The 9,482-nt window shown below is 38.5% G+C and overlaps 1 pseudogene; it reads right to left on the reverse strand.

The window, feature by feature from the left end:
* Positions 1–397: 397 nt before the first annotated feature.
* On the reverse strand, positions 398–1,693 carry LOC105878447 (elongation factor 1-gamma pseudogene; annotated as a pseudogene).
* Positions 1,694–9,482: the final 7,789 nt, after the last annotated feature.

The following is a 9,482-nucleotide window of genomic DNA, read 5'->3' on the forward strand; positions in this document are numbered from 1 at the left end:
TATATAAAATTATTGTCAACCAAAGTGACAAAGGTAAAGAAAGGCTACAATGTGTCAGTGGCATATTTTATTGCATTTTATATTTGATGTAAGAACAGTTGCCCCATCTGTCTTGTTCACTAGTCTAACCTCAAGCCCTGGAACAATGCTCATATGTACAGACTCCAGATGGCTTTCCTGCTATCATGGCATTTTAATCCCCCCCCCTTGATTGTAGGTAAGATCTATGACTTGCTTCTAACCAATAGGATATGGCAAAGGTGATGGAATGTTATTTCCAGGATTGTATTATGGATTGTAACTCCATCTTTTGTTTTCTTTCAATGTTCAGTTTCCTTTAATGACCTCCATCTCCCTGAAGGACAGGCTCAGGCAGCTAGGCAATGGCAAGAGATGTTCACTTGAAGATCTTGATACGATTGAAGGCTTTGCCCATATGCTGGAAGGGCCTCTCCCAGGAAAAGTATTCTCAAACCAGTGTTTGAGTCTCCTTACTGCCAAGATCCAGTTTCTGCCATGTATATGACTCATAGTTCACCTGCCAGCCCAGATTCAGTGGAGAGGCAAATTTCTGGCTTCAGAAGACCCAGACTCCAGATATGGAGCTGCTATGGAAGGAGCCAAAGAGAATGACACTGGCAAAGGGCTTGTCCAACCACTGGAACATTCCAGTGATGAGGCTGCACCTCATAAAGGTCTGGGTGAGCTCTTGAGGGAAGCAGTACTCAGAGTACCATAGGGACCAGCAATCCTTATCAAAGTGCTCCCCAAAACATGGCAGTGCCACAGTCAGTGTGTCCTCATTGGAGTACTTGCACCTAAATTCATCTAGCACAAAGGTACTGTTGGGCAGGTGAGCAAAGGAGTCCTTGGCCTTGGGCTCTGTAGTCATGGTCTACTCACATTTGTCCATCTCCTCAGGAGCAGGGGCAGCTGCCTTTTTGTCTTCTTTCTGCTTGGCCTGGGGCTTCTGGTTTTCTTCCTGTGAACCTTTCTCTTTCCGTGGGATGTCCTTTGTAGGCTGGCTCTCTGCAAACTTTTTAGCATCACACTGGGCCATCTTCTCACACAGTTTTACTTCTCCCAAGACAGCCCCAAATTAAGAACTGGGGCTGGTTAATATAGGTGAAGAAACAACGGTTGGTATCGGGAAAGAGCCTGGCTCCAGGCCCTGCTTATAGAGCCACGACAGGGTGCACACAACTGTGATGTCAGCCAGTGTCACTTGTTCGCCAAATGAGAAAACCCCCATCTTCAAGTGAGCATCCAGAAGGCTTAGAATTCACCTCACCTCTTCCTTTGCCTTCTTGATGACCTGTTTGTCATGGTGCATGATGCCCAAGGGTGGGAACACCCAGGTATTGGCTGAAGGTACTATGTTGCTACCAGCAAAGCTCACTCACTCTACCACCTGGGCAAGCTGCCTCTGGAGTTCTTCCCTGCAGTTCCTTATTGCTCACAGAGTAGACAATGGCATTGTTCTCAAACACACAGGGTCCATCGTCACCCTCAAATGCTGGAAACTTGCCAGCAGGAAATTTGTGGAGAAATTTAGGGGTGTGGTTGTTCGGCCAAAGTGGAAGTGGAGTAGTGTGGGGAGCATGTGGACCTAAGCTCCATTGTACTGAGCAACACTGAGGGCCTTAAAAGTCCTCTAGTTTTCAGGATATGTGTACAGGGTCCCAGCTGCCATGGTGATTTCACAGAATATAACTTCCATCTTTCTCGTAGACTGTATTGAATATCCCTGCTTGGCTTTAATAAAACAAACCAATCTATGAAGAAACTCACATGGCAAGAAAACAAGAGTGATCTCTGGCCAACAGCCAGCAAGTTGCCAAATATTTTACCTAACAGGTTATGAGGATATGAATCCTGTCAATAACCATGTGAGCTTCAAAGTAGATCCCTTCCCCAGTCAAACCTCAGATGAGGCCCTGGCCCTGGTCAATGCCTTGAATATAGTCGTGTAAGAGACTGAGCTAAGCAAGCTATGATTCCTGATGCACAGACATTGTGAGATAATAAATGTGTGTGGTTTAAAGCTGCTAAGTTCATGGCAATTTGTTACTCAGCAATAGATAATACATACAACTTGCATTTATTTGGTGGTTAACAAAATATTTGTCCATTGAATAAATGAATGAAATATTCTCTTTGTCTTCTTTGTAAATCAACATTCTATATCTACATTCGAAAATATGTTCTAAAAAAGAAAAGTAGTTAACAGTTAATACTAATTTGTTTTAAGATTTTTTATCTGATGTTATCAGTTCTAAATTCAATGACTATAATGATAGAATGGAAAGATAAGGTGGGGTGAGATGGGACAAAAATGACTTGGGTGAAATAAAGGAGCAAACAAGGAATTGACTGTCATAGGAGTAAGCATTTAAAGCCATTTCAAAATTTCCAGAAATATTGTATGAAAACACAATAACTACTGATTCCATTCCGGAAAGCATATTGACTCTTGATATTTTTAATATTTATAATAAAAAATATGTGTTCTATATATCCCACTATATTTTGTAGATATTGAGTTTATTGAAATTTTTCTCTTCCCAAGAACACTGATTTTTAAATATTTTATAGGAGATATGAAATATCAAGATTCATCTTCTGACATTAGTCTTTGCCAAGTGAGATAACTTCTATGGAGTTTAATTTTTTTCAAATATATGAGGATTTTATTAGGGTAAATTTCTGTAAAAGAAAATGGTGCAGGAGCTAGGGAAGGCTGGAGGAGCCATCACACCACAGTGCAAGTCAGACCCCAAGGGAAAGAGAGAGGGACAGAAGGTTGGGTGAAATTGTTCTAGACTATCATGCTGTATAAGAAAGTTTCACAAGGCCGTCAGACTTCTTGAGCCAAAGTTGGCTGTTAAGAGGAATCTCGCACCTCTCAGGAATGGGCCTGTCAGTGTTCCTGCTGCTCTCAGACACTGCTTGGATGCAATCCATGGGAAGCGTGGCCTCCGTGCAAATTCAGTAGTAGATTTTCAGGGGGCTCTTGAGCTCTTGGTCAATTACACTACTCCTAGCTGGAGGTCTGCAAAGTACATTTTCCTAATCACCACAAGTGGTATTGGCACAATATCTGGAGTAGAGTAAGTCTCTATACGTTAGCCACAGTTGCTAACCACTTCCTTACATCCTCCTACATTTAGGGTGACTCTGATTTTTAGTTTCATAAACAACACTGCTTTGGGCATTGATACAATTCATTGTTTACTTAGGATAAATTCCTGGAATTGGAATGGTGGGGCAAAATGGCATGAGCATTTAGCATGCTTGATACAGGGTTGCCAGTTGCCCTCCTTAAAGGCAAGACTCATTCACACTCCCCAGTGGAGTGCAAGGTGCCTGTTTCCTATTACCCACGTGAGGTACTTCTGTGCTCTGGGCATATAAAAGTTCATACTGCACAATGCAGAGGACATGTGAGATTCATGGCATGAGCTGGTGTGAAAGGGAGGACGACAGAAGAATTAGGGGTGCAGCATGGAGTCATTTGTATATGAGCTTAGCTTGGCTAAGATGGTTACTTTGAGATGGGGGCATGGATGATCTATAGCACCTCTTGTATTATCCTGGATAGAGCTGGAGCCCATTCTACTAAGTATCCCAAGAATGGAAAAACAAGCACCACATGTACTCCCCATCAAATTGCTTTTAACTGATCAACACGTAAGTGCACATATAGCAATAACATTCAAGTATCGGGGGTGGGAGAGGAGAGAAGAGGATATGTATATACATACACAAGGAGTGTGAAGTGCACCATTTGGGGGATGCACACTCTTGAAGCTCTGACTTACGTGGGTCAAGGGCAATATGTATAACCTAAACATATGTACCTCTGTAATATGCTGAAATAAAAAGCAAGGCAGGTGAAGGGAGGTCATGGAAGGTCAGAGGTCAGGTTAGGACATGGGAGACCAGGTCAAGGGAGGTCATGGGAGGTCATGGGAGGTCAGGTCAAGGGAGGCCATGAGAGGTCAGAGGTCAGGTTGTGGGAAGGAGGCAAGGCAAAAGGAAAGGCAAGGCTCCTAGGTAAATATAAGGTGCTTCTCACTACTGCACATGGACCCTCATGCAATGTATCTCTTGGGAGTTATTGAGCTCTCTGAATCTCCTCTCTGAAAATCAAGCATGAATACAGAATACCTGTTTATTGACCATGCTCAGTTTTCAAAATACAGCTTGTTTTACTCTAGCTGTTGTGATGATTAATGCATGATAGCACCTTGTCTGATGCCTCCACTCTGCATATCCTGCCTTTCTACCTGGGTTTTGCTGATTGCTAGTGAGGTATGAAATGCCATAGGATCCACTTGGCACCTATGCATACTCAGCCCTGAATTTGAGCTTTGGACTAATGGCAAATGGGAGATGGTGCATAAATTCTAATTTTTCTCCACCTACATAGACTCTTATAAAATTCAGTAATAAATATGCCCTTTCAGAAGACAATTTGAGATCAAGCAAACTCAGTTGTACTGGATTTCAAGCAGTGACCGGCTCTATAATGCTTTCTCTCCTATTGTTCTTTGTCTTTTCATAGGTTGCTCTCCCTTTCCTTTCCTCCAGCTTCCCTAAGACTTCTCTCACCAGTGAAGTATTAATATACAAATTTTTGCCTCAAGCTCTATTTCTAGAAAAACTAAGCTAATATAATGCCACCTACCTCAAACCTACTTCTTAAAGTTGCACTGATCTTTCTCCCTTATCCGAATGGGGAACTCCTGGTAATTCTTCAAGTCCCTGTTCAGTGTGTTCTGTAAAGCTTGATCTACCCAGGAAGAATTAATCATTTCGTCCATTGTATTACTATTGAAATTCTGGTGTGTAAGTCTTGTACTTAACACAATGTTTTACAATGATACATATTACTGACAAATCCTTTAGAGCAGCAGTCCCCAACCTTTCTGGCACCAGGAGTTGGTTTCATGTAAGACAATTTTTCCAGTGACTGGGGATGGGGGTTAAGGGTGGAGTTAGGTGGTGATGTGTAGCCCATTCCCTAATAGGCCAGGCACCAGTAACAGGCTATGGTCTGGGAGTTGGGGACTGTAGCTTTAGAGCCAAGTCTTATGCTTCTTTGGATTCCCAACATCATGAATGGTCTCTGAGACATAATATGAATAATGTATAATGAATTAATGAGTTAAAATTGAAGACTATGTTTTAGTTTAGTGGTCTTAGAAGTCTAAGAAGGTTTATATTACACAAATACCTGTTATGTAATTATATTTAACTGTTATGTAAAATATATATGGTTCTCAGAAGTATTTTATTTGCCTATGCATTTTATCTAGCTAGCTAGCTGTATGCTAGCTACCTATACCTCTCTTGTCAGTGGGTAATATCCCTTCAAGGATGAAGAACAGAATAGACAAGGGTCATTGATAAAACAATAGAACATGAGGTTACTTGTTCAAAGTCATAACTCTATATTCTTTGGAGAAATGATTTTTATTACTTTAGTTAGGAAGGGAGAGCACATTGCTCCTTTGTTTGAGTCTAGTGTGTTTTGGTTCTGGCAGAGATTTTGTTGTTATAATGGTCTCACTGCAGTACTTAAACTAGAAATAGCAAGTGTAAGAAATGACATCATTTTCCCCAGTAACTGAGATGACAATAAAAAAATTTCATTTGCAGCTAAAGTACTTGGAGCTTCAAGTCAATGTTGGATTCCTGAGCACATATTAATTTATTCACAGATCCTCTCTAACATACCACTCTGTTTCAACCTCCATAACCACCTTGTACATTTATTATTATTCTGAATTGTGGGTGTCACCTCTTATTTCTATGCCACAGACAACTTTGCTAGTCCAAATGTGGTCATTACATAACTCCCACCCCCATCTAATAAAATAAGAGAAATGTCCACCCACATCCACAGCTTAATCAGTTATTGACATATTATATTTTTTATCACTTAGCTTTCTGTCAAAATTAGCTCTCAGGATTTTGCCTCCAAATTCACCAGAAAAAGTCACCAGATCCTGGGGCTCAAAAGATGTAAGAACTTTGGGTTCTATGTTTTAGAAAAGAGTTACCACTTTATTATACATGTTCAGAAAGTATATAATAATAATTTTGTATCCAATTAAAAACACACTGTTATCATCTAATTATTCCCTATTGAATTTATTTCTGACCCAAATACATTATTTATGGGTGAGAATAAAAAGACAAAATCATTCCTTTTTTGTTCAATTTACCTTTTTATGATTTATCGGAACTACTTTATTTAGTACTTTTTTTTTTGAGTACTGCACTTTGAGATAATGCGTCTCTAAAAATATGTGCACCCTATTTGTCCAGAACATTTATTTGGAATGAATTAAAGCTCTTGAATGCTCTATTATTTTCTTGCTATATCATGCCTTTAGGAGATTTCTTAGTTCCTGCCATGGTGTCCTGTAGTCCTTGCAATAAGTTTGATGTAAAATGCCCCAAAACAATTCTAGGAGAGTGTAGGCAGTGTTCATACTGTCAAAGAGAAGTGATACTCATTTATGATGACATTATAGCTATTTATTTCAGGTTTGTAAGTCCATTTCTCATTTATAATTTTTCTATTGAATCATGGCATTTAAACAAAAGAAATATAAATAGGAGGAGATTAAATAGACAATCAACATGGTCACTTATTAATATCATTTACAAAGAGGTCCTATGAGTTTAGGGAAACAAAGTTTTCCTAAAAATCCTTTGCATATGAAAACTTTTCGAAGTTGCATATGAAATCCTATAGAATTTCTGTCTGTATTTCCCATGTACGCAAGTGCTGAAACAGTAATACATTTGATAGCAGTGAACAAGGAAATATTTATTTAAGTAATCTACTCGCCAAACCTTATCCTATTTTTCACGTTGCTTTTGCATGTACTGAGAATACAGACTTTTGTGAGCTTCTAGGACTGATCAGGTCCCAGAAGGAAGTATATGGGCAAGCAACGAAAAAGTCTTTGAAAGTGGCTGGCTTGCTTGTGAGCTGCTCATTCTGATCATAGTTGCTCTCAGGCTCAAATCTGAGACTAGTTGTCATGAGAGGATGACAACATGAGCATGAGGTTAGTAAAATTCAGTGGCAAAACAGAGAAGGAGTACACATCCTTAATGAGAGCATGCAATGTCTAGTACTGGGTTTGCTATTGAGTATCTCCCCATTTCACAGATAAGATGAAACCAATTAAAAAACACAAAGATTTAAGTTTAACTTATTAATTGACTGATAATCCTTACCCTTATTTCTTATATATTCTTCTGTAGTGTCTAGTCTGCAATTTGTTTCTTATGCTAAAATAAGGGTTCTCTAACAGTGGTACTATTGACATTTGAGTGGGTTAATTCTTTACTAGGGGAATGTAAGTTGCTTGTCTGTATCCTTTATTTTTACCTACTAGATTTCAGGACCCAGGCTTCCTCTACCCCAGCTATTATAGCTAAAAATGTCTCTAGACATTGCCAAGTATACCCCGAGGGGTAAAATTGCCTCTTGTGAAGCACTGTACTAAAAGAAGAATTTTAGAAACTGTACTAAATAAGGTAATGCTAGCTGCTTTCCTTAAATCTTAACTGCTTAACACAATAAAAGTTTATTTTTTTTCTTACTTTACAGGAAAATACAGATATTCCTGGTCAAATGGTCTGTCCTAATGTAACAAGGAGACTTACACTTCTTACATCTTATGAATCTACCCTCCTCAAGGGGCCTCAAGTCCTCTCTATTCATCCAGTGGATGGGAAATGGGACCAGGAAAAGACACACTCAATTCTTAACTGCTTTTTATAGATGTAGGTATATATGTTGATTCTTTTTTTATTAAGAAAAATATTCAGTAGCCTCACATAGATGTACATAAACTGGGAAGTCTAGTCCTTAAATAGGCAGCCATTTCCAAGCAATGATTATGCCTAAAGAAGTGACACAAGTCGTTGAGGCAGAGATGGGATGTCACTTAGCATTATTTGCTTCATAAACTTGAAATAGTTTATACTTCTACATGTGCCCCTGAGCTTGGACAGCAGATAGAGGTTTAGGAAAGGGCCTAAATCAAGGTATCACTGGACAAAAGATATTTCACCTGAAGAAAAGGAAAACAATAATCTCTGAAACCTATAGACATTATGGTTCCATCATTAGATGAATTATAAACATATAATTTTTGAGACATTTGAAGTATCTACTGTGTATATTAATTTAAACTGAATTTTCAAAGTATGGTGGGTTTAGAGGAGCAAAAGTCTGATTTTTAATTTTGGCTCTGTCTTGGTTTGTGATTTGGAGTAAGCCATTGAACTTCCCAGCATGCACATTTTACATGTGTAAAACAGACGTAAAACCACCCCTCTTAACTTTCTTATGGGGATTGACATGAAAGCATTTTTATAACTATTCAAAAAATTTTTCATTCTAAGCAATTTCACATTATATATTTAATATTTATATTACACTATATATTATATTATGAGTCACTGTGTGGAGTTAGTGACTGGGTCACATGTTTATCAATTGTCCAGTAGATACAGAAATTCTGAATCCTCTGAAGGTAAAAAGGCTGCAAGGCTGCAAAGTAATCTTGTAAGCCCAGTGAGAATTTGGACATGTTTTTTTAGACTCAGTCAGGCTCTTAGAATGAATCTCCTTTCCGATATAGGGACTATAAAGACCTCAGTGACAATGTGGCAAAACTTGAAATATAAGGAAGATGAATTCTGTAAGCCAGAACATTTTCTCATTAGCAGTAACCGGCAATTTAGATCTTGATTTTTAAAGATTGGATGCCTCAGTAAGGTATTTGTTACAGGGTCTCCAGGGAGCTATCCACGGTCCTGATTTTCTATTACTGACTTTTCTGCATTGCAGGGACATACATTGTCCCTATTCTTGACCAAATATTTGCCTTGAACATTGTCCTCCTGACTTTACCCTTTACACTACTGTCCACTGGATCAAAACTCACCTGTAAAACTATCCTTATACCTTGAACAATTTCCATTAACCTCATGCATGCTGCCTGAGTTAATCAGTATGTAGCCTAATCTTCCATATGCCCTCGATATGCTCCAGATGTATGTTCTCATTTCTAATTGGATTAATTACACAGTATCATAAGATACAGTGCATATATTGTGCATAGACTCGATGTTTGGAGAGATACTTTCATGAGGAATCAATAATTATTGTACAAATCAAACTAATTTTTATGGTGACGTTTATTTTGTTTTTGAATCACAAAATAGTGACATTTTAAAGTATTGGAGAATAACCTGAATTTGAAATTCAGATAAATCATAAATCTTAGTGATAGTTTGCTATATTATAGGAACAATAGTTTGGCTGTAAATTAATACTTCTGCTTATTGTTCAAGCTTCTTCTGTCAGCCAATAATCCCAATAGATTCATATATATATATATATATATACACATATATATATATAAAAAACAGGTGATGAAATCATA

Source organism: Microcebus murinus, chromosome 3 (assembly GCF_040939455.1).
Source record: "Microcebus murinus isolate Inina chromosome 3, M.murinus_Inina_mat1.0, whole genome shotgun sequence".
Lineage (NCBI taxonomy): Eukaryota > Metazoa > Chordata > Mammalia > Primates > Cheirogaleidae > Microcebus > Microcebus murinus.